At 38.2% G+C, this 26,976-nt stretch overlaps 1 long non-coding RNA gene across 2 annotated transcripts in view; it reads left to right on the forward strand.

The window, feature by feature from the left end:
- The first annotated feature begins 885 nt into the window (after nt 1–885).
- LOC128656989 (uncharacterized) overlaps nt 886–26,976 on the forward strand; it is a 47,268-nt gene continuing 21,177 nt past the window's right edge. Inside the window, exons 1-4 of one of the 2 annotated variants that reach the window (XR_008402075.1) lie at nt 886–1,347; nt 1,766–1,913; nt 2,337–2,432; nt 5,165–5,272. This is a non-coding gene — a long non-coding RNA (uncharacterized LOC128656989). Of the gene's footprint in view, nt 1,914–2,336; nt 2,433–5,164; nt 5,273–26,976 lie in introns of both variants that reach the window. The other variant, XR_008402074.1, reaches the window with a different exon arrangement.

Raw genomic sequence — 26,976 nt, forward strand, 5'->3', positions numbered from 1 at the left:
AGGGATTATGAATCATAGTGTTCCACGACATAGTATAAATTGTCATGATGGACAAACGGATACTTTTAATATTTTTCCTTTGGAATACATTGCTCCCAAATGGGGTAGAAATAGGATAGTCCACCTTAGACAAAGAGAGACATTTTGGATCTGGAAACTAAAGACCCTACGGCTACCATGCGGCTTAAATGAAAATATAGACATGGCCGCTTTCAGTTGATTTTAACACAGTGAACCTGTCAGTGCATGATAATATAGACATGGCCACTTTTAGCGGATATTAACATTATACAATATATTTGTTATGACATTTAGGTATCTTTCATTGAAAAGAGCAGTTAATGGTTTCAAATAAAATAGACCTGATATACACACACAGTCTAGTACACGAAAATAATTATGGTTTTAACGATTTTTTATAAATATTATATTTTATTACATTAGTCTATGTATTTGTATTATGCATATGTTATTTATTACATAGAGAGTCTATTTTGTCAAACATATGTAAATGCATGAACAACTATCCGATATTCAATCATAGCAACATCGAAAATCTTCTTAAACATTCGTAAGCATGTTATTGTAGTCCGGGTAATACACACAAAAAATATTATCACTGATGGCAATTACATGCACAATATATTTTAAGCCCTACCAATGGGTTAAAAATAGTTTTGACATTGGATATAATTAATTCACGGCCAATTGGCCAAAATCGAGGCTGGACAAACCAAGCCCCCAGTCTAGTAACCTATCAACATTTAGCCGGTTTTTCGAATGATGCCGATTGGCTATACGGGTTAGAAGTTGCTCACGCATGCGCTCTTTGTCGGGGTAGACGCCGACATGGGCTATAAAATTGTGCTACTTTGTATCTTATTATACACCTGAGGAAACGGTCTTAGTAACCAGGAAACGCGTTGTGATAATTGTTTTTATTAAACATTTTATATTATACTAGTAGCACGGCATTTTTGGTATTTTATTTTCTGCCATTTGTGCACTGATATTTTTATCGATTGGAGGGTGAATCCCTAGGTGCTTTTTGGAGTCTTTGTGGACCTTACGTTTTAGCCCAGAGGATAACCTGTGAACACAGTGATCTGGTAGCTGACAAGTGTCCAGGAGGTCTTTGTGGCACTTCTCAAGTGCCCCACATCTCGTGAGTACATTTCAATATTTGCGCACTTGCTAGTGTTCTCACTGATACACACTATTGTGGCACTTTTGTATTTTTGTCTTGCACAGCCTAATACTGAAGCAACATTGGCCAAATACAGCTAGCTGGACGGCTGCAAATAGTTCAGAAGGCATATGTGGCACTTCTCAAGTGCTGGAAATCTTGTAAGTAAGGTTTATTTGGGGGCTTGGCCTTCTGTAGTTCAAACGATACACACCATTTGGCGCCTCTTCTCTTCTTCTTTTTAACAGTTTACACCAGCATTTAAATACTTTATTAGAATGTATCATGTACATTGTTGATGTGGTAATATCATAGTAAATTTGGCTAGCACACTAATTAGCAGTTACCATTATAAGTATAGGAATAGGGTGCGCTAATTTAGCCACACACAAAATACCACTCTTTTGTTACAAATTATATTAACCAATGCCTTCTAATTCCAAATCGGGCGATACAGATGGTACGAGGTAGAGAACAAAGTAGTGCATGTTCTCAGTAATATTATCCTGGCTCTTTCAGTAAAAGTGTGTGACAGAACCAGTCCCTGTGTCAGTGCTGAATGAGTTGTGTGTGTTTCAGGTGCCTATAAAGTGTGATGATGTTGCTGTGTATTTCTCTATGGAGGAGTGGGAGTATATAGAGGGACACAGGGAGCTTTACAAGGACGTCATGATGGAGACTCACCAAGCACTAAAGACTATGGAGATCCCAGGAAATGAGAGTTCAGGTAACACTGTGTAGTAATAAATCTCTCACTCAGGAAATGCACAAACACTACTGACGTGACTGACACAGAGCAAATCTACAGTGAATCCGTCATGTGTGATCTAATGAGCTGTCTGATTATAAACAAGTTTTATACTCTACATAAATATAAACATTTGTAAAGGAGTTTGTTAGGCAAAAAGTTTGTCATGCATATCAAAGCAATTTATAAATTAATATTTTATATGCAAAAACATATTTATGTAACAGACTAACAGTAAACACATTGAATGCTTAGGATTTGATGCACATTAGCAGGTAGGTTTATCCTGCAACAGTTCATCTTTAACAATTAATACATAACTGGAATACATTTAAAAATACTATATAAAAGAAAAACTGTTTCATGATTAGCAGAAAGACACTCATTTGTATTGCCTATTAGAATTAACAGGTCAGAGTGAGGAAATTCTTTACACATGAGCTACAGATCTTGTACAGAATATTGAGTCAGTGGAGACCCCATCAGACGTTGCTGCAGGTGAGGGATCTATGGCAGAAGCTGATTTTGTATCTTCTTCTAAAATGATTTAATTCCAGTTAATAATAATAATGTAAGTGATGGTCCTCAAGCCAGACAGATTGCAATTGTAAAATATTGATGTTCATTTGTATTTTTACTAACTGGGAGCAATGAACAAATACTCACTGTGAGCTGTGAAGGGTAATAACACAGGTATATTATATGACCTGGGACAGGAGATCAAGGGACATTATGTAACAAACTATTCTGTATCTCTGTAGTCCCTGGATAATTTGAAAAACTATGTAATATACTGTCTGTTAAAGAGCTGCTTATTCTTGACTGGATCTTCCCCTCCTGACAATGCACGGTTCTATCACCAGAGCTCTTTAATGAAACATCTGTATATTGATCATGAAAGCTCAGTACTCTCTGGCTTGTGTGGGGGGATTAAGTGGTGCAGCAGTGGGTTTGGGGAGGAGTTTAGCTGGTTCCTGGTTTTCATGGATATAAATAGAATGACAGCAGAACTTTTTCGAAGAGCATACTTAAGGTGGACTCATTATCATACATGTTTTCAATAATGTACAAATTTACAAATACTGCTTTATATTGTGCTCAGGACACAAATATAATTTTGACTTTCATCTCCCTTTACTACCCATTCCCCAGCTTTGGATAACATTGTTATATTAATATACTTCATAACCTCTAAACATCTGCCTGTTTCTAAGCCCCTACATGCTGCCTATTATCTCATTGCTTTTGATTAGCTTTTCACAGCCAGACAGTGCTAGTTCAAGTGTGTCATAAAGATAACATTGTGCTCACTCCTGTGGAGTTATACAGGAAACAAGTAACACAAATTTGCTGAAATGCAAGTTTGTAAAAAGAGATATAAGGGAGCAGTTTTACAGAGGCTTAGATGCAAGGTAATAATAGAGGTAAAAACAAGAATTTTCAAGTAGACTTGCCCTTTGGTATCACATCATAATGTTTGGGTATTAAAGTGAGTCTTTATGATATCCCAATGTCAGGTATAGGAGCTGTTGGAATATTAGTGCTGTATTGTATCCATATCAGATATAGGGGCTGTTAGAATACTAGTATGGTATTGCCCCAATGCCAGGTATATAGGGCTTTTAGGATACTAGTATGGTATTGTCCCCATGTCAGGTATAAGGGCTGTTAGAATACTAGTGCTGTATTGTCACCATATCCGGTATTGGGTCTGTTGGAATATTAGTGCTGTATTGTCCCCATGTCAGGTATTGGGGCTGTTGGAATATTAGTGCTGTATTGTCTCCATGTCAGGTATAGGGGGTGTTAGAATACTAGTATGGTATTGCCCCAATGCCAGGTATATAGGGCTTTTAGGATACTAGTATGGTATTGTCCCCATGTCAGGTATAGGGGCTGTTAGAATACTAGTATGGTATTGCCCCAATACCAGGTATATAGGGCTTTTAGGATACTAGTATGGTATTGTCCCCATGTCAGGTATAGGGGCTGTTAGAATACTAGTGCTGTATTGTCCCAATGTCAGGTATAGGGGCTGTTGGAATACTAGTGCTGTATTGTCACCATATCCGGTATTGGGTCTGTTGGAATATTAGTGCTGTATTTTCTCCATGTCAGGTATTGGGGCTGTTGGAATATTAGTGCTGTATTTTCTTCATGTCAGGTATTGGGGCTGTTGGAATATTAGTGCTGTATTGTCTCCATGTCAGGTATTGGGGCTGTTGGAATATTAGTGCTGTATTGTCTCCATGTCAGGTATTGGGGCTGTTGGAATATTAGTGCTGTATTGTCTCCATGTCAGGTATAGGGGCTGTTGGAACATTAGTGCTGTATTGTCTCCATGTCAGGGATAGGGGCTGTTGGAACACTAGTGCTGTATTGTCCCCATGTCAGGTAAGGAGCTGTTGGAAAACTAGTGATGTATTGTCACCATGCCAGGTATTGGGCTTTTTACTGATTTAAGTGCATTTGTAAAGTGTAATGTAGTAAGGTATTAATAAGCAATACATCTGTAATACATCTCACATGGAATTTCTAATTGGTTACAATGGGGGTGTATTTGTAGCTAGTATAGTAACTGAATCCCACCTAACTTGCTTTATTGCATGACACAGGTTGTAATTATCGTGTTTATGTCATTATATGGAACATTTGTTCCAAATATGACTGTTTGTGGTATAGGTTCAGGTTTATTTAACTTAAAGGGACAGTAAAGACAAAATTAAACTTACATGACACAGGTAGAACATGCGATTTTAAACAACTTTCCAATTTTCTTCTGTTATCAAATTTGCTTAATTCTCATGGTATCTTTTATTGAAGGGTAAAACTATGTAGGCTCATAAGAGCTCAGAAGTGTGCACATGTTTTTAGTACTCCATGGCAGCAGTGTTTTGCAACCTTGTAAGACAAAGCTACAAATAATGTTGCAAAACACTTCTGCCATAGAGTACTAAAGACACCTGCACACTCCTAAGCTCTTAGGAGCCTACATAGTTTTACTTTTCAATAAAAGATAGCATGAGAATGTAGCAAATTTGATAACAGAAGTAAATTGGAAAGTTGTTTAAAATTGCATGCTCTACCTGTATCATGTAAGTTTAATTTTGACTTTACTGTCCCTTTTAAATAAGACATTTTTTTTTTACATTTTATTTTAATCTTATTTTTTTTTTTTAAAAGACACAAGAAACTGATTCTTTCCTTTTCTTTCCTGTTTTTTATTTTAGGTTAAAATGATGCTAAGATTTCATGTAAAACAGAACAAGCAGCAGATCAGTGGCTACGGAATATGCCAGAAGCAGCTGAGCAGGAAATATGTGACAATATAAGTACAGGTGAGTGTACGTGTGTGATGTGCCTGAGGGATACAGGGCACAGGTGAGTGTACGTGTGTGATGTGTCTGAGGGATACAGGGCACAGGTGAGTGTACGTGTGTGATGTGCCTGAGGGATACAGGGTACAGGTGAGTGTACGTGTGTGATGTGTCTGAGGGATACAGGGCACAGGTGAGTGTACATGTGTGATGTGTCTAAGGGATACAGGGCACAGGTGAGTGTACATGTGTGATGTGTCTGATGGGTACAGGTGAGTGTACATGTGTGATGTGTCTGAGGGATGCAGGGCACAGGTGAGTGTACGTGTGTGATGTGCCTGAGGGATACAGGGTACAGGTGAGTGTACGTGTGTGATGTGTCTGAGGGATACAGGGCACAGGTGAGTGTACATGTGTGATGTGTCTGAGGGATACAGGGCACAGGTGAGTGTACATGTGTGATGTGTCTGAGGGATACAGGACACAGGTGAGTGTACGTGTGTGATGTGTCTGAGGGATACAGGGCACAGGTGAGTGTACATGTGTGATGTGTCTGAGGGATACAGGACACAGGTGAGTGTACATGTGTGATGTGTCTGAGGGATACAGGGCACAGGTGAGTGTACGTGTGTGATGTGTCTGAGGGATACAGGGCACAGGTGAGTGTTCATGTGTGATGTGCCTGAGGGATACAGGGCACAGGTGAGTGTACGTGTGTGATGTGTCTGAGAGATATAGGGCACAGGTGAGTGTACATGTGTGATGTGTCTGAGGAATACAGGGCACAGGTGAGTGTACGTGTGTGATGTGTCTGAGGTATACAGGGCACAGGTGCGTGTACGTGTGTGATGTGTCTGAGGGATACAGGGCACAGGTGAGTGTACGTGTGTGATGTGTCTGAGGGATACAGGGCACAGGTGAGTGTATGTGTGTGATGTGTCTGAGGGATACAGGGCACAGGTGAGTGTACATGTGTGATGTGTCTGAGGGATACAGGGCACAGGTGAGTGTATGTGTGTGATGTGTCTGAGGGATACAGGGCACAGGTGAGTGTACATGTGTGATGTGTCTGAGGGATACAGGGCACAGGTGAGTGTACGTGTGTGATGTGTCTGAGGGGCCAGGGTACAGGTGAGTGTACATGTGTGATGTGTCTGAGCGACATGCCTTCTTCTCGTGCCCCCTCTTCTTGTCTTGCTTCTCAAGGCATCTGCTTCAGTCTCATTCTAATATCTGATCTCACCATTTGACTTTCTAGGAGGCTGTTTAAATGTAAAGATAACTCTGATGTACAAGTAATTATGTTATTTAGTTGTAGTGCGGTTTGCATTAAAGGGAAATACTTTTTATTTTACTATTAGATTATTAAACAATATATCCCTAAAAACAATACTTGTCTGAAAACTCAGGCCTTGCTTTGTTTCATGCTTGAAACCAACCCAGGTCTGCAATGGGTGTAATTCCTGGCTGTGGGTTTTTTGAAGGGCTCAGCAAAGTCATTGGGGACTTTGGAGATTTGAATTGAAGACAAAAGCTTTTCACACTGGTAAGTATTGCCTTTATCCTCAAAAAATGCCAATTATTATTAATCATAAACTTAGAAAACTTATATTTAAAGGGGCAGTAAAGTCAAAATTAAACTTTCACGATTCAGACAGAGCACATGCTTTTAATCAATGTTCCAATGTACTTCTATTGTCAAATCTGCTTTGTTCTCCTGATATCCTTTGGAAAGAGTAAAGCTAAGTAGGCTGATAGAAGTTTAGGAGTGTGCATGTGTCCTATAGTAGTCTGTGACAGCAGTGTTAGTATCTATGAATAACATTGCTATATACTATGTTGCAAATACTTCTGCAAGATGGCTGAAGACACTTGCACACTCCTGAGCTCACCAAGAATTACTCTTAAATAAAGGACACCAAGAGAACTGAGTAAAATGAATAATAGAAATAAATTGGAAAGTTGTTTAAAATGTCATCCAATCCCATCAAATTTTACTTTAGTGTCCCTTTAACTACATTAACAATGCATAACTTACCTACGGCTAGATTACGAGTTTTTGTCGGTAAGGCTTGCGTTGCTAACGAGCCTTTTTTTCCCACCGCTCCCTTAAGACAACGCTGGTATTACAGGTTTTTTTAAACCTCTCGTTATCCGCAAAAAGGTGAGCGTAGAGCAAAATTTAGCTCCACATCTCACCTCAATACCAGCGTTATTTAAGTCAGCGCTGAGCTGGCTGAAAAAAAACCTAACACCTGCAAAAAAGCAGCGTTCAGCTCCTAACGCAGCCCCATTGTTTCCTATGGGGAAAGTAATTCTATGTCTGCACCTAACACCCTAACATGAACCCGAGTCTAAACACCCCTAATATTACACTTATTAACCCCTAATCTGCCGCCCCCGCTATCGCTGACACCTACATTATATTGTTAACCCCTAATCTGCCGCGCCGGACACCGCCGCCACCTACATTATACTTATGAACCCCTAATCTACTGCCCCCAACATCGCCGCCACCTACATTATATTTATTAACCCGTAATCTGCCCCCTCAATGTCGCCGCAACTATATTAAATTTATTAACCCCTAATCTGCCGCCACCAACGTCGCCGCCACTATTATAAATTTATTAACCCCTAAACCTAACCCTAACACCCCTCTAACTTAAATATAATTTAAATTAAACTAAATAAATTTACCATCATTAAATAAATTTATCCTATTTAAAACTAAATACTTAACGATAAAATAAACCCTAAGCTAGCTACAATATAACTAATAGTTACATTGTAGCTATTTTAGGATTTATATTTATTTTACAGGCAAGTTTGTATTTATTTTAACTAGGTACAATAGTTATTAAATAGTTATTAACTATTTAATAACTTCCTAGTTAAAATAAAGACAAATATACCTGTAAAATAAATCCTAACCTAAGTTACAATTACACCTAACACTACACTATCATTAAACTAATTACCTAAACTACCTACAATTAATTACAATTAAATAAACTAAATTACAGAAAAAAAAGAATTACAAGAATGAAAACTAATTACACCTAATCTAATCCCCCTAATAAAATAAAAAAGCCCCCCAAAATAATAAAAGTCCCTACCCTACACTAAATTACAAATAGCCCTTAAAAGGGCCTTTTGCGGGGCATTGCCCCAAAGTAATCAGCTTTTCACCCCCCCTTAAAAAAAATAACACTACCGCCCTGCAGATCTCCCAACCTTGGATTGGATCAGCCAATAGGATTGAGCTCGCATTCTATTGGCTGATCCAATCAGCCAATAGAATGCAAGCTCAATCCTATTGGCTGATTGGATCAGCCAATAGGATTTTTCCTACCTTAATTCCGATTGGCTGATAGCATCCTATCAGCCAATCAGAATTCAAGGGACGCTATCTTGGATGACGTCATTTAAAGGAACCTTCATTCTTCGTTAGGACGTCGATGGAAGAGGATGGCTCCGCGTCGGCTAGATTGAAGATGGATGCGCTCCGGGTGGATGAAGATAGAAGATGCCGCCTGGATGAAGACTTCTGCCGCTTGGAGGACCTCTTCTGCCCGGATCGGATGAAGACTTCTGCCCCTCTGGAGGTCCACTTGTGTCCGGCTGGGTGAAGACGGCTCAAGGTAGGGAGATCTTCAGGGGGGTAGTGTTAGGTTTTTTTAAGGGGGGATTGGGTGGGTTTTAGTGTAGGGTTGGGTGTGTGGGTGGTGGGTTTTAATGTTGGGGGCTATTGTATTTTTTTTTTTTTTTACAGGTGAAAGAGCTGATTACTTTGGGGCAATGCCCCGCAAAAGGCCCTTTTAAGGGCTATTTGTAATTTAGTGTAGGGTAGGGAATTTTATTATTTTGGGGGGCTTTTTTATTTTATTAGGGGGATTAGATTAGGTGTAATTAGTTTAAAATTCTTGTAATTCTTTTTTTTTTCTCTGTAATTTAGTGTTTTTTTCCGTAATTTAGTTTATTTCATTTAATTGTAATTAATTGTAGGTAGTTTAGGTAATTTATTTAATGATAGTGTAGTGTTAGGTGTAATTGTAACTTAGGTTAGGATTTATTTTACAGGTATATTTGTCTTTATTTTAACTAGGTAGTTATTAAATAGTTAATAACTATTTAATAACTATTGTACCTAGTTAAAATAAATACAAAGTTGCCTGTAAAATAAATATAAACCCTAAGCTAGCTACAATGTAACTATTAGTTATATTGTAGCTAGCTTAGGGTTTATTTTATAGGTAAGTATTTAGTTTTAAATAGAATTAATTTATTTAATTGTAGTAATTTTATTTAGATTATTTTAAATTATATTTAAGTTAGGGGGGGTAGGGTTAGGTTTAGGGGTTAATACCTTTAATATAGTAGCTGCGACGGTGGTGGCAGATTAGGGGTTAATAAATGTAAGTAGGTGGCGGCGATATTAGGGACGGCAGATTAGGGGTTAATAAAATTTAACTAGTGTTTGCGAGGCGGGAGTGCGGCGGTTTAGGGATTAATATATTTATTAAAGTGGCGGCGATGTCCGATAGGCAGATTTGGGGTTAATATATTTATTTAAGTGTTTGCGGTGGGGGGCTCGGTTTAGGGGTTAATAGGTAGTTTATGGGTGTTAGTGTACTTTTTAGCACTTTAAGAGTTTTATATTCCGGCGTTAGCCCATAAAACTCTTAACTACAGACTTTAAAATGCGGTACAAGTCTTGACAGGAGAGGGTCTACCGCTCACTTCTTCCAAGACTCGTAATACCGGCGTTAGGCAAATCCCATTAAAAAGATAGGATACGCAAATTGACGTAAGGGGATTGGCAGTATGCTCGAGTCGCGGAAGAAAAGTGAGCGGTACACCTGTACCTGCCAGACTCGTAATACCAGCGGGCGTTAAAAAGCAGCGTTGGGACCTCTCAACGCTGCTTTTTAAGGCTAATGCAAGACTCGTAATCTAGGCGCTAGAATGTAATGATACAGCACACAGTGAAAAGGAAGCAAGCTTTACAAATACAATAAACATAACAAAGCAACATCTGTGCACACACGCACAATAGTACAAGCTGTAGCAGTCGGCATTTTGAGGGGCAGTAGAACTCAACAAAGACATTGGTGACTTTGGAGCTTTGAAATGAGTGAGGCTGAAGTTCTCAGACTTCTAACTGTTGCCTTTATTAAAAAACATAATTTATGTAAGAACTTACCTGATAAATTCATTTCTTTCATATTAGCAAGAGTCCATGAGCTAGTGACGTATGGGATATACATTCCTACCAGGAGGGGCAAAGTTTCCCAAACCTCAAAATGCCTATAAATACACCCCTCACCACACCCACAAATCAGTTTAACGCATAGCCAAGAAGTGGGGTGATAAGACAAAAGTGCGAAAGCATAAAAAATAAGGAATTGGAATAATTGTGCTTTATACAAAAAAATCATAACCACCACAAAAAAGGGTGGGCCTCATGGACTCTTGCTAATATGAAAGAAATGAATTTATCAGGTAAGTTCTTACATAAATTATGTTTTCTTTCATGTAATTAGCAAGAGTCCATGAGCTAGTGACGTATGGGATAATGAATACCCAAGATGTGGATCTTCCACGCAAGAGTCACTAGAGAGGGAGGGATAAAATAAAGACAGCCAATTCCGCTGAAAATAATCCACACCCAAAATAAAGTTTAAATCTTATAATGAAAAAAACTGAAATTATAAGCAGAAGAATCATACTGAAACAGCTGCCTGAAGTACTTTTCTACCAAAAACTGCTTCAGAAGAAGAAAATACATCAAAATGGTAGAATTTAGTAAAAGTATGCAAAGAAGACCAAGTTGCTGCTTTGCAAATCTGATCAACCGAAGCTTCATTCCTAAACGCCCAGGAAGTAGAAACTGACCTAGTAGAATGAGCTGTAATCCTTTGAGGCGGAGTTTTACCCTACTCGACATAAGCATGATGAATCAAAGACTTTAACTAAGACGCCAAAGAAATGGCAGAGGCCTTCTGACCTTTCCTAGAACCGGAAAAGATAACAAATAGACTAGAAGTCTTTCGGAAATTTTTAGTAGCTTCAACATATTTCAAAGCTCTAACTACATCCAAAGAATGCAACGATCTTTCCTTAGGATTCTTAGGATTAGGACACAATGAAGGAACCACAATTTCTCTACTAATGTTGTTAGAATTCACAACCTTAGGTAAAAATTGAAAAGAAGTTCGCAACGCCGCCTTATCCTGATGAAAAATCAGAAAAGGAGACTCACAAGAAAGAGCAGAAAAATCAGAAACTCTTCTAGCAGAAGAGATGGCCAAAAGAAACAAAACTTTCCAAGAAAGTAATTTAATGTCCAGCGAATGCATAGGTTCAAACGGAGGAGCTTGAAGAGTCCTCAGAACCAAATTCAAACTCCAAGGAGGAGAAATTGACTTAATAACAGGTTTTATACGAACCAAAGCTTTTACAAAACAATGAATAACAGGAAGACTAGTAATCTTTCTGTGAAAAAGAACAGAAAGAGCAGAGATTTGTCCTTCAAGGAACTTGCAGACAAACCTTCATCCAAACCATCCTGAAGAAACTGTAAAATTCTAGGAATTCTAAAAGAATGCCAAGAAAAATGATGAGAAAAACACCAAGAAATGTAAACCTTCCAGACTCGATAATATATCTTCCTAGATACAGATTTACGAGCCTGTAACATAGTATTAATCAGAGAGTCAGAGAAACCTCTATGACTGAGAATCAAGCGTTCAATCTCTATACCTTCAAATTTAAGGATTTGAGATCCTTATGGAAAAAAAGGACCTTGTGATAGAAGGTCTGGTCTTAACGGAAGAGTGCACGGTTGGCAAGTGGCCATCCGGACAAGATCCGCATACCAAAACCTGTGAGATCATGCTGGAGCCACCAGCAGAACAGACGAGCACCCCTTAGAATCTTGGAAATTACTCTTGGAAGAAGAACTAGAGGTGGAAAGATATAGGCAGGATGATACTTCCAAGGAAGTGACAATGCATCCACTGCCTCCGCCTGAGGATCCCTGGATCTGGACAGATACCTGGGAAGCTTCTTGTTTAGATGAGAAGCCATCAGATCTATTTCTGGAAGTCCCCACATTTAAACAATCTGAAGAAATACCTCTGGGTGAAGAGACCATTCGCCGGATGTAACGTTTGGTGACTGAGATAATCCACTTCCCAATTGTCTATACCTGGATTCCGCCCAAACCAGAATTCAAGATACTTCTTTCATAGCCAGAGGACTGTGAGTCCCTCCTTGATGATTGACATATGCCACAGTTGTGACATTGTCCGTCTGAAAACAAATGAACGACTCTCTCTTTAGAAGAGGCCATGACTGAAGAGCTCTGAAAATTGCACGGAGTTCCAAAATATTGATTGGTAATCTCACCTCCTGAGATTCCCAAACCCCTTGTGCTGTCAGAGACCCCCAAACAGCTCCCCAACCTGTCAGACTTGCATCTGTTGAAATCTCAGTCCAGGTTGGAAGAACAAAAGAAGCCCCCTGAATTAAACGATGGTGGTCTGTCCACCACGTCAGAAAGTGTCGAACAATCGGTATTAAAGATATTAATTGAGATATCTTTGTATAATCCCTGCACCACTGGTTCAGCATACAGAGCTGAAGAGGTCGCATGTGAAAACGAGCAAAGGGAACCGCGTCCAATGCAGCAGTCATAAGACCTAGAATTTCCATGCATAAGGCTACCGAAGGGAAAGATTGAGACTGAAGGTTTCGACAAGCTGAAACCAATTTCAGACGTCTCTTGTCCGTCAGAGACAGAGTCAAGGACACTGAATCTATCAGGAAACCTAAAAAGGTTACCCTTGTCTGAGGAATCAACGAACTTTTTGGTAAATTGATCCTCCAACCATATTCTAGAAGAAACAACACTCATAAAAGACTGGAAAGGTTCTTTCTAGTGAAAATGAGCAAAGGGAATTGAATCCAATGCTGTGGCCATAAGACCTAAAACTTCTATGCATATATAGCAACTGAAGGAAATAATAGAGACTAAAGGTACCGACAGACGGAACCCAATAGAATTATCCCTTGTCTGATAAAGACAAAGACAATGACACAAACTTTCTGGAAACCTAAAAAAGGTGACCCTTGTGTGAGGAATCAAGAGCTTTTGAAAAAAATATCCTCTAACTATTTCCTGAAGAGCAAGTGAATCATATGAGATTCCGCATCCTCAGAAAATAATCTGAATGAAAACAGAAAAATGAAAATATGCATTTATTGTATCTAATGAAAACAAATAATGCTATCAATGACCATAAAAAGGCAAAATAGTTTGAATAAAACTCCAAACCCGGTTCCTAAAAAAGGAACTGGAAGAAATACCCCAGAAGATTCCAGGTCTGAGCAGCGCTTGAACCCCATGGGTGCCCAGCCATGCTTCAACAGTACCCAAAATATATAGGGCAGAAACACACTTAAAGAAAGTGTTAGCCTTACTGGAAAAAAATCAAAGAAATTTGGACAAAATAGAACCAAATAAATTTCAAAGAAATCTTAACCTGCCCCTTACCAGCCAAGCTGGAATACGGCACGTACATCGCAATATTAGGGAGCTGATTTCGAACCCCAATTATAAACATGTTACTTGGGAAAGAACTCAGGAATTTGTTCCTTAATAAGAACAACTAAACTAGTATAAGCTTAAAGTTTTAGTCTTAGAACTCAATCTTGAAGCCCAGAGTAACAGTTAAGAATTGAATCCAATTATAAAACAAATAATTGATTATCTTAGAACAAAATTCTTCTAGCTAAAATAGCTAAAGACATAGATTAACCCTCATTTGCGAAAATATTCAATAAAATGAAGACACAAATGAAATTATTAGCATGATAGTACAGTTTAAAGGACCAGTCAATACAGTGGACTTGCATAATCAATAAATGCAAAACAACAAGACAAATGCAACAGCACCTAGTCTAGTAAATGTGGTCCCTTAACAATGCTAAAATAAATCATAATCTGATACTTGATCTTAAAGTAAACAGAAAAATGAAGCAATTGCAATATCCAGATAAATCACAGGACCAAGAAAAGTACCTGAAACTAAATAATTTTCCATAAATAATATACAACTATCTAAAGGAAAATAAATAGTATTTTGCTATAGAAACAATAGCATAATTAGTAGAAGTAGAGAGAGCCCCAATAAATTGGAGAACCCTCCAAATTGAATTTAACTGCTGGCAAAGAATATAGTTTAAAACCTTTGAAAAAGGAATAAAAGAAAATTCTCAGCCTATTCCATTCCCTAGAATGGGGAATTGGAAAGAAAACCTCTGAAAACACAGAAGAAATAAATAGGCAGAAATAGTGTCAGCTAGTCTTAAAGAACTAGTTACCTTAATATCCAAAATAATCAACACCTTTCAACAAATAACAAATGTACTTTAATAATAGAAAAATAATAAAAAAGTAGATTTGTTAGTGTCAATATCTGATGAAGAAGATTTCTGAAAGAGAAAAAACATCATCAGAGAAGGATAAATCAGTATGTTGTTGGTCATTTGAAACTTCAATAATTAAAAAAGAAGTGAAAAAGACCTAAAAATTTTATTAGAAGGCACGAAGTCAGACAAAGCCTTTAAAATAGAATCAGAAAATATTTCTTATAAATCTTCTAAATATTTCTTGTACATAAAATGTAAGAATGGAAATATATAAAGCATAAACACTAATGGATTCTGCATGTAAAAGTATATCATAATACCTTATTACAAACCATAGCTAAAGATAAACATTTATAATATTTAAAATAAATGAACTTAGCTTTGGTAGAACTGAAACTCAGTTAAGCGTTTTTCCAAAAGTGGCTTCTGATTCAGGGTCAATCTGAGACATCTTGCAATATGTAATAGAAAAAAACAACATATAAAGCAAAAAAGATCAAATTCCTTAAATGACAGTTTCAGGAATGGGAAAAAAATGACAATGAACAAGCTTCTAGCAACCAGAAGCAATAAATAATGAAACTTAAATATTGTGGAGACTCAAATTTTTTAGCGCCAAAAAAGCCGCCCACATTATTTGGCGCCTAAATGCTTTTGGCGCCACATCCGGTAACGCCGACATTTTTTGGCGCAAAAACGTCAAAAAAATGACGCAACAAATGGAGAAAAAAAAATTTTGCGCCAAGAAAGTCCGCGCCAAAAATGACGCAATAAAAACATAATTTATGTAAGAACTTACCTGATAAATTCATTTCTTTCATATTAGCAAGAGTCCATGAGCTAGTGACGTATGGGATATACATTCCTACCAGGAGGGGCAAAGTTTCCCAAACCTTAAAATGCCTATAAATACACCCCTCACCACACCCACAATTCAGTTTAACGAATAGCCAAGAAGTGGGGTGATAAGAAAAAAGTGCGAAAGCATATAAAATAAGGAATTGGAATAATTGTGCTTTATACAAAAAAATCAAAACCACCACAAAAAAGGGCGGGCCTCATGGACTCTTGCTAATATGAAAGAAATGAATTTATCAGGTAAGTTCTTACATAAATTATGTTTTCTTTCATGTAATTAGCAAGAGTCCATGAGCTAGTGACGTATGGGATAATGATTACCCAAGATGTGGATCTTTCCACACAAGAGTCACTAGAGAGGGAGGGATAAAATAAAGACAGCCAATTCCTGCTGAAAATAATCCACACCCAGAATAAAATTTTAATGAAAAAACATAAGCAGAAGATTCAAACTGAAACCACTGCCTGAAGTACGTTTCTACCAAAAACTGCTTCAGAAGAAGAAAACACATAAAAATGGTAGAATTTAGTAAAAGTATGCAAAGAGGACCAAGTTGCTGTTTTGCAAATCTGATCAACCGAAGCTTCATTCTTAAACGCCCAGGAAGTAGAAACTGACCTAGTAGAATGAGCTGTAATCCTTTGAGGCGGAGTGTTACCCGACTCAACATAGGCATGATGAAATAAAGATTTCAACCAAGATGCCAAAGAAATGGCAGAAGCTTTCTGGTCTTTTCTAGAACCGGAAAAAATGACAAATAGACTAGAAGTCTTTCGGAAAGACTTAGTAGCTTCAACATAATATTACAAAGCTCTAACAGCATCCAAAGAATGCAATGATTTCTCCTTAGAATTCATAGGATTAGGACATAATGAAGGAACCACAATTTCTCTACTAATGTTGTTAGAATTCACAACCTTAGGTAAAAAATTCAAAAGAAGTTCGCAGCACCGCCTTATCCTGATGCAAAATCAGAAAAGGAGACTCACAAAAAAGAGTAGATAATTCAGAGACTCTTCTGGCAGAAGAGATGGCCAAAAGAAACAAAACTTTCCAAGAAAGTAATATAACGACCAAAGAATGCATGGGTTCAAAAGGAGAAGCTTGAAGAGCCCCCAGAACCAAATTCAAACTCCAAAGAGGAGAAATTGAATGACAGGTTTTATACGAACCAAAGCTTGTACAAAACAATGAATATCAGGAAGATTAGCAATCCTTCTGTGAAAAAGAACAGAAAGAGCAGAGATTTGTCTTTCAAGAAACTTGCGGACAAACCTTTATCTAAACCATCCTGAAGAAATATAAGTCTTCCAGACTCTATAATATATCTCTCTAGATACAGATTTACGAGCCTGTCACATATATCAATCACAGAGTCAGAGAAACCTCTTTGACCAAGAATCAAGCGTTCAAACTCCACACCTTAAAATTAAGGTTTTGAGATCCTGATGGAAAAAAGAACCTTGAGACAGAAAGACTGGTCTTAACGGAAGAGTCCACAGCTGGCAAGAGGCCATCCGGACAAGATCCGCATACCAAAACCTGTGAGGCCATGCTGGAGCTACCAGCAGGACAAACGAGCATTCCTTTAGAATATTAGAGAATACCCTTGGAAGAAGAACTAGAGGCGGAAAGATATAGGCAGGATGACACTTGTAAGGAAGAGATAATGCATCCACTGCCTCCGCCCAAGGATCCCTGGATCCGGACAGATACCAGGGAAGTTTCTTGTTTAGATGAGAAGCCATCAGATCTATTTCTGAGAGTTCCCACATTTGAACAATCTGAGGAAATACCTCTGGGTGAAGACCATTCGCCCAGGTGCAACGTTTGGCGACTGAGATAATCCGCTTTCCAATTGTCCATACCTGGGATATGAACCGCAGAGATTAGACAGGAGCTGGATTCCGCCCAAACCAAAATTCGAGATACTTCTTTCATAGCCAGAGGACTGTGAGTCTCTCCTTGATGATTGATGTATGCCACAGTTGTGACATTGTCTATCTGAAAACAAATGAACAACTCTCTCTTCAGAAGAGGCCAAGACTGAAGAGCTCTGAAATTGCACGGAGTTCCAAAATATTGATCGGAAATCTCACCTCCTGAGATTCCCAAACCCCTTGTGCCGTCAGATACCCCCACACAGCTCCCCAACCTGTAAGACTTGCATCTGTTGAGATTATAGTCCAGGTCGGAAGAACAAAGAAGCCCCCTGAACTAAACGATGGTGATCTGCCCACCATGTCAGAGAGTGTCGTATAATCGGTTTAAAGATATTAATTGAGATATCTTTGAGTAATCCCTGCACCATTGGTTCAGCATACAGAGCTGAAGAGGTCGCATGTGAAAACGAGCAAAGGAGATCGCATCTGATGCGGCAGTCCTAAGACCTAAAATTTCCATGCATAAGGCTACCAAAGGGAATGATTGTGACTGAAGGTTTTGACAAGCTGATATCAATGTTAAACTTCTCTTGTCTGACAAGGACAGAGTCATAGACACTGAATCTATTCTAGAAACCTAAAAAGGTTACACTTGTCTGAGGAATTAATGAACTGATTGGTAAATTGATCCTCCAACCATGAACTTGAAGAAACAACACAAGTCAATTCGTATGAGATTCTTCGAAAATGAGAAGACTGAGCAAGTACCCAGATATTGTCCAATAAGGAAATACCAAAAAACCCTGTTCTCTGATTACAGAAAGAAGGGCACCGAGAACCTTTGAAAAAAATTCTTGGAACTGAGGCTAGGCCAAACGGTAGAGCCACAAAACTGGTAATGCTTGTCTAAAAAGAGAATCTCAGACACTAAAAGTGATCTGGATGAATCGGAATCTGTAGATACACATCCTGTAAATCTATTGTAGACATATAATGCCCTTGCTAAACAAAAGGCAGGACAGTCCTACAGTAACCATCTTGAATGTTGGTATCCTTACATAACGATTCAATATTGATAGATCCGGAACTGGTCTGAAGGAATTGACCTTCTTTGGTACAATGAAGAGATAAAATAAAACCCCAGCCCCTGTTCTAGAACTGGAACTGGCATAATTACTCCAGCCAACTCTAGATCTGAAACACATTTCAGAAATGCTGAGCCTTTGCTGTGTTAACTGGGACACGGGAAAGAAAAAAATCTCTTAGCAGGAGGCCTTAACTGAAGCCAATTCTGTACCTTTCTGAAACAATGTTCTGAAACCAGAAATTGAGAACGGAATTGATCAAAATTTCTTTGAAGAAAACGTAATCTGCCCCATACCAGCTGAGCTGGAATAAGGTCCGCACCTTCATGGGTACTTAGGAGCTGGCTATAGGTTTTCTAAAAGGCTTGGATATATTCCAAACTGGAAATAGTTTCCAAACTGATACCGCTCCTGAGAATGAAGGATCAGGCTTTTGTTCCTTATTGTGAGGAAAGGAACGAAATGATTATTAGACCTAAATTTACCTTAGATTTTTTATCCTTTGGAAAAAAAGTTCCCTTCCTTCCAGAAACAGTTGAAATAATAATTTATTACCCTGGAAAGAAAGGGAAAGCAAAGTTGACTTAGAAGACATATCAGTATTCCAAGTTTAATCCATAAAGCTTTTCTAGCTAAAATAGCTAGAGACATATACCTGACATCAACTCTAATGATATCAAAAGATGGTATCACCAATAAAATTATTAGCATGTTATAGAATAATAATAATGCTATAAAATTATGATCTGTTACTTGTTGCGCTAAAGCTTCTAACCAAAAAGTTGAAGCTGCAGCAACATCCGCTAAAAATATAGCAAGTCTAAGAAGATTACCTGAACATAAGTAAGCTTTTCTTAGAAAGGATTCAATTTTCCTATCTAAAGGATCCTTAAATGAATTACTATCTGCCGTAGGAATAGTAGCACATTTAGCAGGAGTAGAGACAGCCCCATAACCTTAGGGATTTTGTCCCAAAAAAACTCTAATCTGTCAGATGGCACAGGATATAATTGCTTAAACGTTTAGAAGGAGTAAAAGAATTACCCAAATTATTCCATTCCCTGGAAATTACTTCAGAAATAGCATCAGGGAGATTAAACACTTCTGGAATAACTACAGGAGATTTAAAAACCTTATTTAAACGTTTAGATTTAGAATCAAGAGGACCAGAATCCTCTATTTCTAATGCAATTAATACTTCTTTAAATAAAGAACGAATAAATTCCATCTTGAACAAATACAAAGATTTATCAGCATCAACCTCTGAGACAGAAACCTCTGAACCAGAAGAACCATTATCAGTATCAGAATGATGATGTTCATTTAAAAATTCATCTGAAAAAAGAGAAGTTTTAAAAGACTTTTATGTAAACTAGAAAGAGAAATAACAGACATAGCCTTCTTAATGGATTTAAAAAATAAAATCTCTTATGTTTATCAGGAACACTCTGAAAATTAGATGTTGACGGAACAGCAACAGGTAATGTAACAGTACTAAAGGAAATTTTATCTGCATTAATAAGTTTGTCATGACATGCAATACAAGCTGGAGAAACAGTACCAAAAATTATAGCAGATACACTTAGCTTGGTAGCTCCAGCAGTAGACAGCGATTTTCCTGTAGTATCTTCTGACTCAGATGCAACGTGAGACATCTTGCAATATGTAAGAGAAAAAACAACATATAAAGCAAAATTGATCAAATTCCTTAAATGAAAGTTTCAGGAATGGGAAAAAATGCCAAAAAAGACACCCACATTATTTGGCGCCTAAATGCTTTTGGCGCCAAAAATGACGCCACATCCGGAACGCCGACATTTTTGGCGCAAAATAACGTCAAAAAATGACGCAACTTCCGGCGACACGTATGACGCCGGAAACGGAAAATAATTTTTGCGCCAAAAAAGTCCGCGCCAAGAATGACGCAATAAAATGAAGCATTTTCAGCCCCCGCGAGCCTAACAGCCCACAGGAAAAAAAAGAGTCAAATTTTTGAAGGTAAGAAAAAATGAATAATTCAAATGCATTATCCCAAATATGAAACTGACTGTCTGAAATAAGGAAAGTTGAACATTCTGAGTCAAGGCAAATAAATGTTTGAATACATATATTTAGAACTTTATAAACAAAGTGCCCAACCATAGCTTAGAGTGTCACAGAAAATAAGATTTACTTACCCCAAGACACTCATCTACATGTTTGTAGAAAGCCAAACCAGTACTGAAACGAGAATCAGCAGAGGTAATGGTATATATAAGAGTATATCGTCGATCTGAAAAGGGAGGTAAGAGATGAATCTCTACGACCGATAACAGAGAACCTATGAAATAGACCCCGTAGAAGGAGATCACTGCATTCAAATAGGCAATACTCTCCTCACATCCCTCTGACATTCACTGCACGCTGAGAGGAAAACCGGGCTCCAACTTGCTGCGGAGCGCATATCAACGTAGAATCTAGCACAAACTTACTTCACCACCTCCATCGGAGGCAAAGTTTGTAAAACTGAATTGTGGGTGTGGTGAGGGGTGTATTTGTAGGCATTTTGAGGTTTGGGAGACTTTGCCCCTCCTGGTAGGAATGTATATCCCATACGTCACTAGCTCATGGACTCTTGCTAATTACATGAAAGAAATGAAGCATTTTCAGCCCCCGCGAGCCTAACAGCCCACAGGAAAAAAGTCAAATTTTAAGGTAAGAAAAAATGATTTATTCATATGCATTATCCCAAATATGAAACTGACTGTCTGAAATAAGGAACGTTGAACATCCTGAATCAAGGCAAATAAATGTTTAAACACATATATTTAGAACTTTATAAATAAAGTGCCCAACCATAGCTTAGAGTGTCACAGAAAATAAGACTTACTTACCCCAGGACACTCATCTACATATAGCAGATAGCCAAACCAGTACTGAAACTAGAATCAGCAGAGGTAATGGTATATATAAGAGTATATCGTCGATCTGAAAAGGGAGGTAAGAGATGAATCTCTATGACCGATAACAGAGAACCTATGAAATAGACCCCGTAGAAGGAGATCATTGAATTCAAATAGGCAATACTCTCTTCACATCCCTCTGACATTCACTGCACGCTGAGAGGAAAACCGGGCTCCAACCTGCTGCGGAGCGCATATCAACGTAGAATCTAGCACAAACTTACTTCACCACTTCCATAGGAGGCAAAGTTTGTAAAACTGATTTGTGGGTGTGGTGAGGGGTGTATTTATAGGCATTTTGAGGTTTGGGAAACTTTGCCCCTCCTGGTAGGAATGTATATCCCATACGTCACTAGCTCATGGACTCTTGCTAATTACATGAAAGAAATATAAATTAAAACCTATTGAATAAACCTTTCATGCCACTTTTAAGAATTATTGATCATAGACCTAGAAAACATATTTAATGGGGCATTAACCTACTAGGCACAACTACAAAAGTGCGGTTACTAATTACTAAGCTGTTGTTTATCCTCCTATTCTTTTTTTTTTTTTTTTACCAACTTGAAGTTGCCAGATGCTGAAGCTCAGTCTTTTCATACTGGGCACCGCCATCTTGGAGCACAGGTATTCTCTTACCTTGTGACAGATCCAAGATGGAGGTGTCCATGATAAAGAGGCATTTGGCACATTAAAGGGACAGTGTACTGTGCTTTCCCCATTAATATGTTTAAATGACTTGCTGTACCAACTACATAATATAAAATATAAGGGGAATTGCTCCTTTAGGTGTATTTCTGTCTATATACAGTACTTAAAGCAATTGACAATGAACATTTTTCTACTTATCTCTCCCAGTTCCCAATGAGAGTGTAATTTCTTCTGCTGACTATGTTTACATATCTTTTCTATAACAAATTTTTAAAGTGACATGAAACCCAAAAAATTTTCTTTCATGATTTAGGTAGAACATAACATTTTAAACAACTTTCCATTTTATATTATCAAATTTGCTTCATTCTCTTGGTAGGCTTTCTTGAAGGAATCGGCAATGTACTACTGGTTTCTAACTGAACACATGGGTGAGCCAATGACAATCTTATTATATATGCAGCTACCAATCAGCAGCTAGAACCTAGGTTTTTTTGCTGCTCCTGAGCTTTCCTAGATAAAACTTTGAGCAAAAGCTAACGAGAAGGAAGCAAATTAAATAATAGAAGTAAATTGGAAAGTTGTTTAAAAGTCTAAATCATGAATCTATAATTATGACTTTACTGTCCCTTTAAAGGGTCACCCAAAATGTTTATTTCACGATTCAGATAGAGCATACAATTTTAAACAACTTACCATTTTACTTCTATTTACTTAGTTCTCATGGGGTCCTTTGAAGGAGAAGCAATGCACTATTGGGATCTAGCTGATGAGCCAATGAAAAGAGGCATATATTTGCAGCCACTAATCAGAAGCTAGGTATGTTGTTCAATAAAGGCTGCCAAGAGAAGGAAGCTAATTGGAAAATAGAAGTAAATTGAAAAGTTGTTTCTTTCATTTAATTAGCAAGAGTCCATGAGCTAGTGACGTATGGGATATACATTCCTACCAGGAGGGGCAAAGTTTCCCAAACCTCAAAATGCCTATAAATACACCCCTCACCACACCCACAATTCAGTTTTACAAACTTTGCCTCCCATGGAGGTGGTGAAGTAAGTTTGTGCTAGATTCTACGTTGATATGCGCTTCGCAGCAGGCTGAAGCCCGGTTTTCCTCTCAGAGTGCAGTGAATGTCAGAGGGATGTGAAGTGAGTATTGCCTATTTGAATACCATGGTCTTCCTCTAGGGGATCTATTTCATTGGTTCTCTGTTATCGGTCGTAGAGATTTCTTCTCCTACCTCCCTTTTCAGATCGACGATATACTCTTATATACCATTACCTCTACTGATTCTCGTTTCAGTACTGGTTTGGCTATCTACTATATGTAGATGAGTGTCTTAGGGTAAGTAAGTCTTATTTTATTTATGACACTCTAAGCTATGGTTGGGCACTTTATATGTAAAGTTCTAAATATATGTGTTTAAACTTATATTTGCCATGATTCAGGATAATCAGTATTCCTTCATTCAGACTGTCAGTTTCATTATTTGGGATAATGCATATGAATAAATATTTTTTTCTTACCTTAAAAATTTTCAATTGACTTTTTTCCCTGCGGGCTGTTAGGCTCGCGGGGGCAGAAAATGCTTAAATTTATTGCGTCATTCTTGGCGCAAACTTTTTTGGCGCAAAATTTTGTCATTTCCGGCGCCATAGTTGACGTTGGAAGCTTGTTCGTGGTTGCGTCATTTTTTGACGTATATGTGTTAGATGGGGTTTTTTTGCGCCAAAAAATGTGGGCGTTGTTTTCGGCGTCAGAGGATGTGGCGTCATACTTGGCGCCAAAAAATATGGGCGTTGTACTTGGCGCCCAAAAATGTGGGCGTCATATTTGTCTCCACCTTTTTTCACATTATTTAAGTCTCACTTTTTCATTGCTTCTGGTTGCTAGAGGCTTGTTTATTTTGCATTTTTTCCCATTCCTGAAACTGTCATTTAAGGAATTTGATAATTTTGCTTTATATGTTGTTTTTTCTATTACATATTGCAAGATGTCACAACCTGACCCTGGATCAGAATCTACTTCTGGAAAGACGCTGCCTGATGCTGGTTCTACCAAAGTTAAGTGCATTTGTTGTAAACTTTTGGTAACTGTTCCTCCGGCTGTAGTTTGTGTTAGTTGTCATGATAAACTTTCTAACGCAGATAATGTCTCCATTAGTAATAATCCTTTACCTATTGTTTTTCCTTCAACAGCTAATGTTCAGGAAGTCCCTGTTAATGTAAAAGAATTTGGTTCTAATTCTATTAGGAAGGCTCTGTCTGTTATTCCTCCTTCCAGTAAACGTAAAGGTCTTTTAAAACTTCTCATATTTCAGATGAATTTTTAAGTGACCGCCATCATTCTGACTTATCTGTTTCTGATGAGGATCTATCTGGTTCAGAAGATTCTGTCTCAGATATTGACACTGATAAATCTTCATATTTATTTAAGATGGAGTTTATTCGTTCTTTACTTAAAGAAGTGTTGATTGCATTAGATATGGAGGAGTCTAGTCCTCTTGATACTAAATCTACTAAGCGTTTAAATTCGGTTTTTAAACCTCATGTAGTTATTACAGAAGTTTCAGAAGTTTCCAGTTCCTGATGCTATTCCAGAAGTAATTTCTAGGGAATGGAATAGTCTGGGTACTTCCGTTACTCCTTCTCCAAGGTTTAAGAAATTGTACCCTGTGCCATCTGATAGATTAGAATTTTGGGACAAAATCCCTAAAGCTGATGGGGCTATCTCTACTCTTGCTAAACGTACTACTATTCCTACGGCGGATAGTACTTCCTTTAAGGATCCTTTAGATAGGAAGCTTGAATCCTTTCTAAGGAGAGCTTATTTATGTTCAGGTAATCTTCTTAGACCTGCTATTTCTTTGGCTGATGTTGCTGCAGCTTCCACTTTCTGGTTGGAGGCTTTAGCGCAACAAGTGTCAGACCATAATGCTTATAGCATTGTTAAACTTCTTCAACATGCTAATAACTTTATTTGTGATGCCATTTTTGATATCATTAGAATTGATGTCAGGTATATGTCTTTAGCTATTTTAGCTAGAAGAGCTTTATGGCTTAAATCTTGGAATGCAGATATGACTTCTAAGTCAACATTGCTTTCTCTTTCTTTCCAAGGTAATAAATTATTTGGTTCACAGTTGGATTCTATAATTTCAACTGTTACTGGGGGGAAAGGAACCTTTTTGCCTCAGGACAAAAAATCTAAAGGTAAATATAGGGCTGCTAATCGTTTTAGTTCCTTTCGTCAGATTAAGGAACAGAAGCGTGACCCTTCCCCTAAAGGAACAGTTTCCGTTTGGAAATCTTCTCCAGTCTGGAATAAATCCAAGCCTTTTAGAAAGTCAAAACCAGCTCCCAAATCCGCATGAAGGTGCGGCCCTCATTCCAGCACAGCTGGTAGGGGGCAGGTTACGATTTTTCAAAGATATTTGGATCAATTCGATTCACAGTCTTTGGATTCAGAACATTGTTTCACAAGGGTACAGAATAGGTTTCAAGGTAAGGCCGCCTGTGAGAAGATTATTTCTCTCACGCATTCCAGTAAACCCAGTGAAGGCTCAGGCGTTTCTGAAATGTGTTTCAGACCTAGAGTTGACTGGGGTAATTGTGCCAGTTCCAGTTCTGGAACGGGGTCTGGGGTTTTACTCAAATCTATTCATTGTACCAAAGAAGGAGAATTCTTTCAGACCAGTTCTGGATCTAAAAATATTGAATCGTTATGTAAGGATACCAACATTCAAAATGGTGACTATAAGGACTATTCTGCCTTTTGTTCAGCAAGGGCATTATATGTCTACAATAGACTTACAGGATGCATATCTTCATATTCCAATTCATCCAGATCACTATCAGTTCCTGAGATTCTCTTTTCTAGACAAGCATTACCAGTTTGTTGCCCTTCCGTTTGGCCTAGCAACAGCTCCAAGGATCTTTTCAAAGGTTCTCGGTGCCCTTCTCTCTGTAATCAGAGAACAGGGTATTGCGGTATTTCCTTATTTGGACGATATCTTGGTACTTGCTCAGTCTTTACATTCTGCAGAATCTCATACGAATCAACTTGTGTTGTTTCTTCAAAGACATGGTTGGAGGATCAATTTACCAAAGAGTTCCTTGATTCCTCAGACAAAGGTAACCTTTTTGGGTTTTCAAATAGATTCAGTGTCCATGACTTTGTCTCTAACAGAAAAGAGACGTCTGAAGTTGGTTTCAGCTTGTTAAAACCTTCAGTCTCAATCATTCCTTTCGGTAGTTTTGTGCATGGAAATTCTAGGTCTCATGACTGCTGCATCGGACGCGATTCCTTTTTCTCTCCAGCTTTTTATGCTGAACCAGTGGTGCAGGGATTATACAAAGATATCACAATTAATATCCTTAAATCCCAATGTTCGATCTTCTCTGACTTGGTGGTTGAATCACCATGGTCTAATTCAAGGGGCCTCTTTTGTTCGTCCAACCTGGACTGTGATCTCAACAGATGCGAGTCTTTCAGGTTGGGGAGCTGTATGGGGATCTCTGACAGCGCAGGGGGTTTGGGAATTTCAGGAGGCGAAATTACCAATCAACATTTTGGAACTCCGTGCGATTTTCAGAGCTCTTCAGTTCTGGCCTCTTCTGAAGAGAGAATCGTTTATTTGTTTTCAGACAGACAATGTCACAACCGTGGCGTATGTCAGTCATCAAGGTGGGACTCACAGTCCTCAGGCTATGAAAGAAGTATCTTGGATACTTGTATGGGCGGAATCCAGCTCCTGTCTAATCTCTACGGTTCACATCCCAGGTGTAGACAATTGGGAAGTGGATTATCTCAGTCGCCAGACGTTACATCCGGTCGAATGGTCTCTTCACCCAGAGGTATTTCTTCA

Source organism: Bombina bombina, chromosome 4, assembly GCF_027579735.1.
Source record: "Bombina bombina isolate aBomBom1 chromosome 4, aBomBom1.pri, whole genome shotgun sequence".
NCBI classification, from domain to species: domain Eukaryota; kingdom Metazoa; phylum Chordata; class Amphibia; order Anura; family Bombinatoridae; genus Bombina; species Bombina bombina.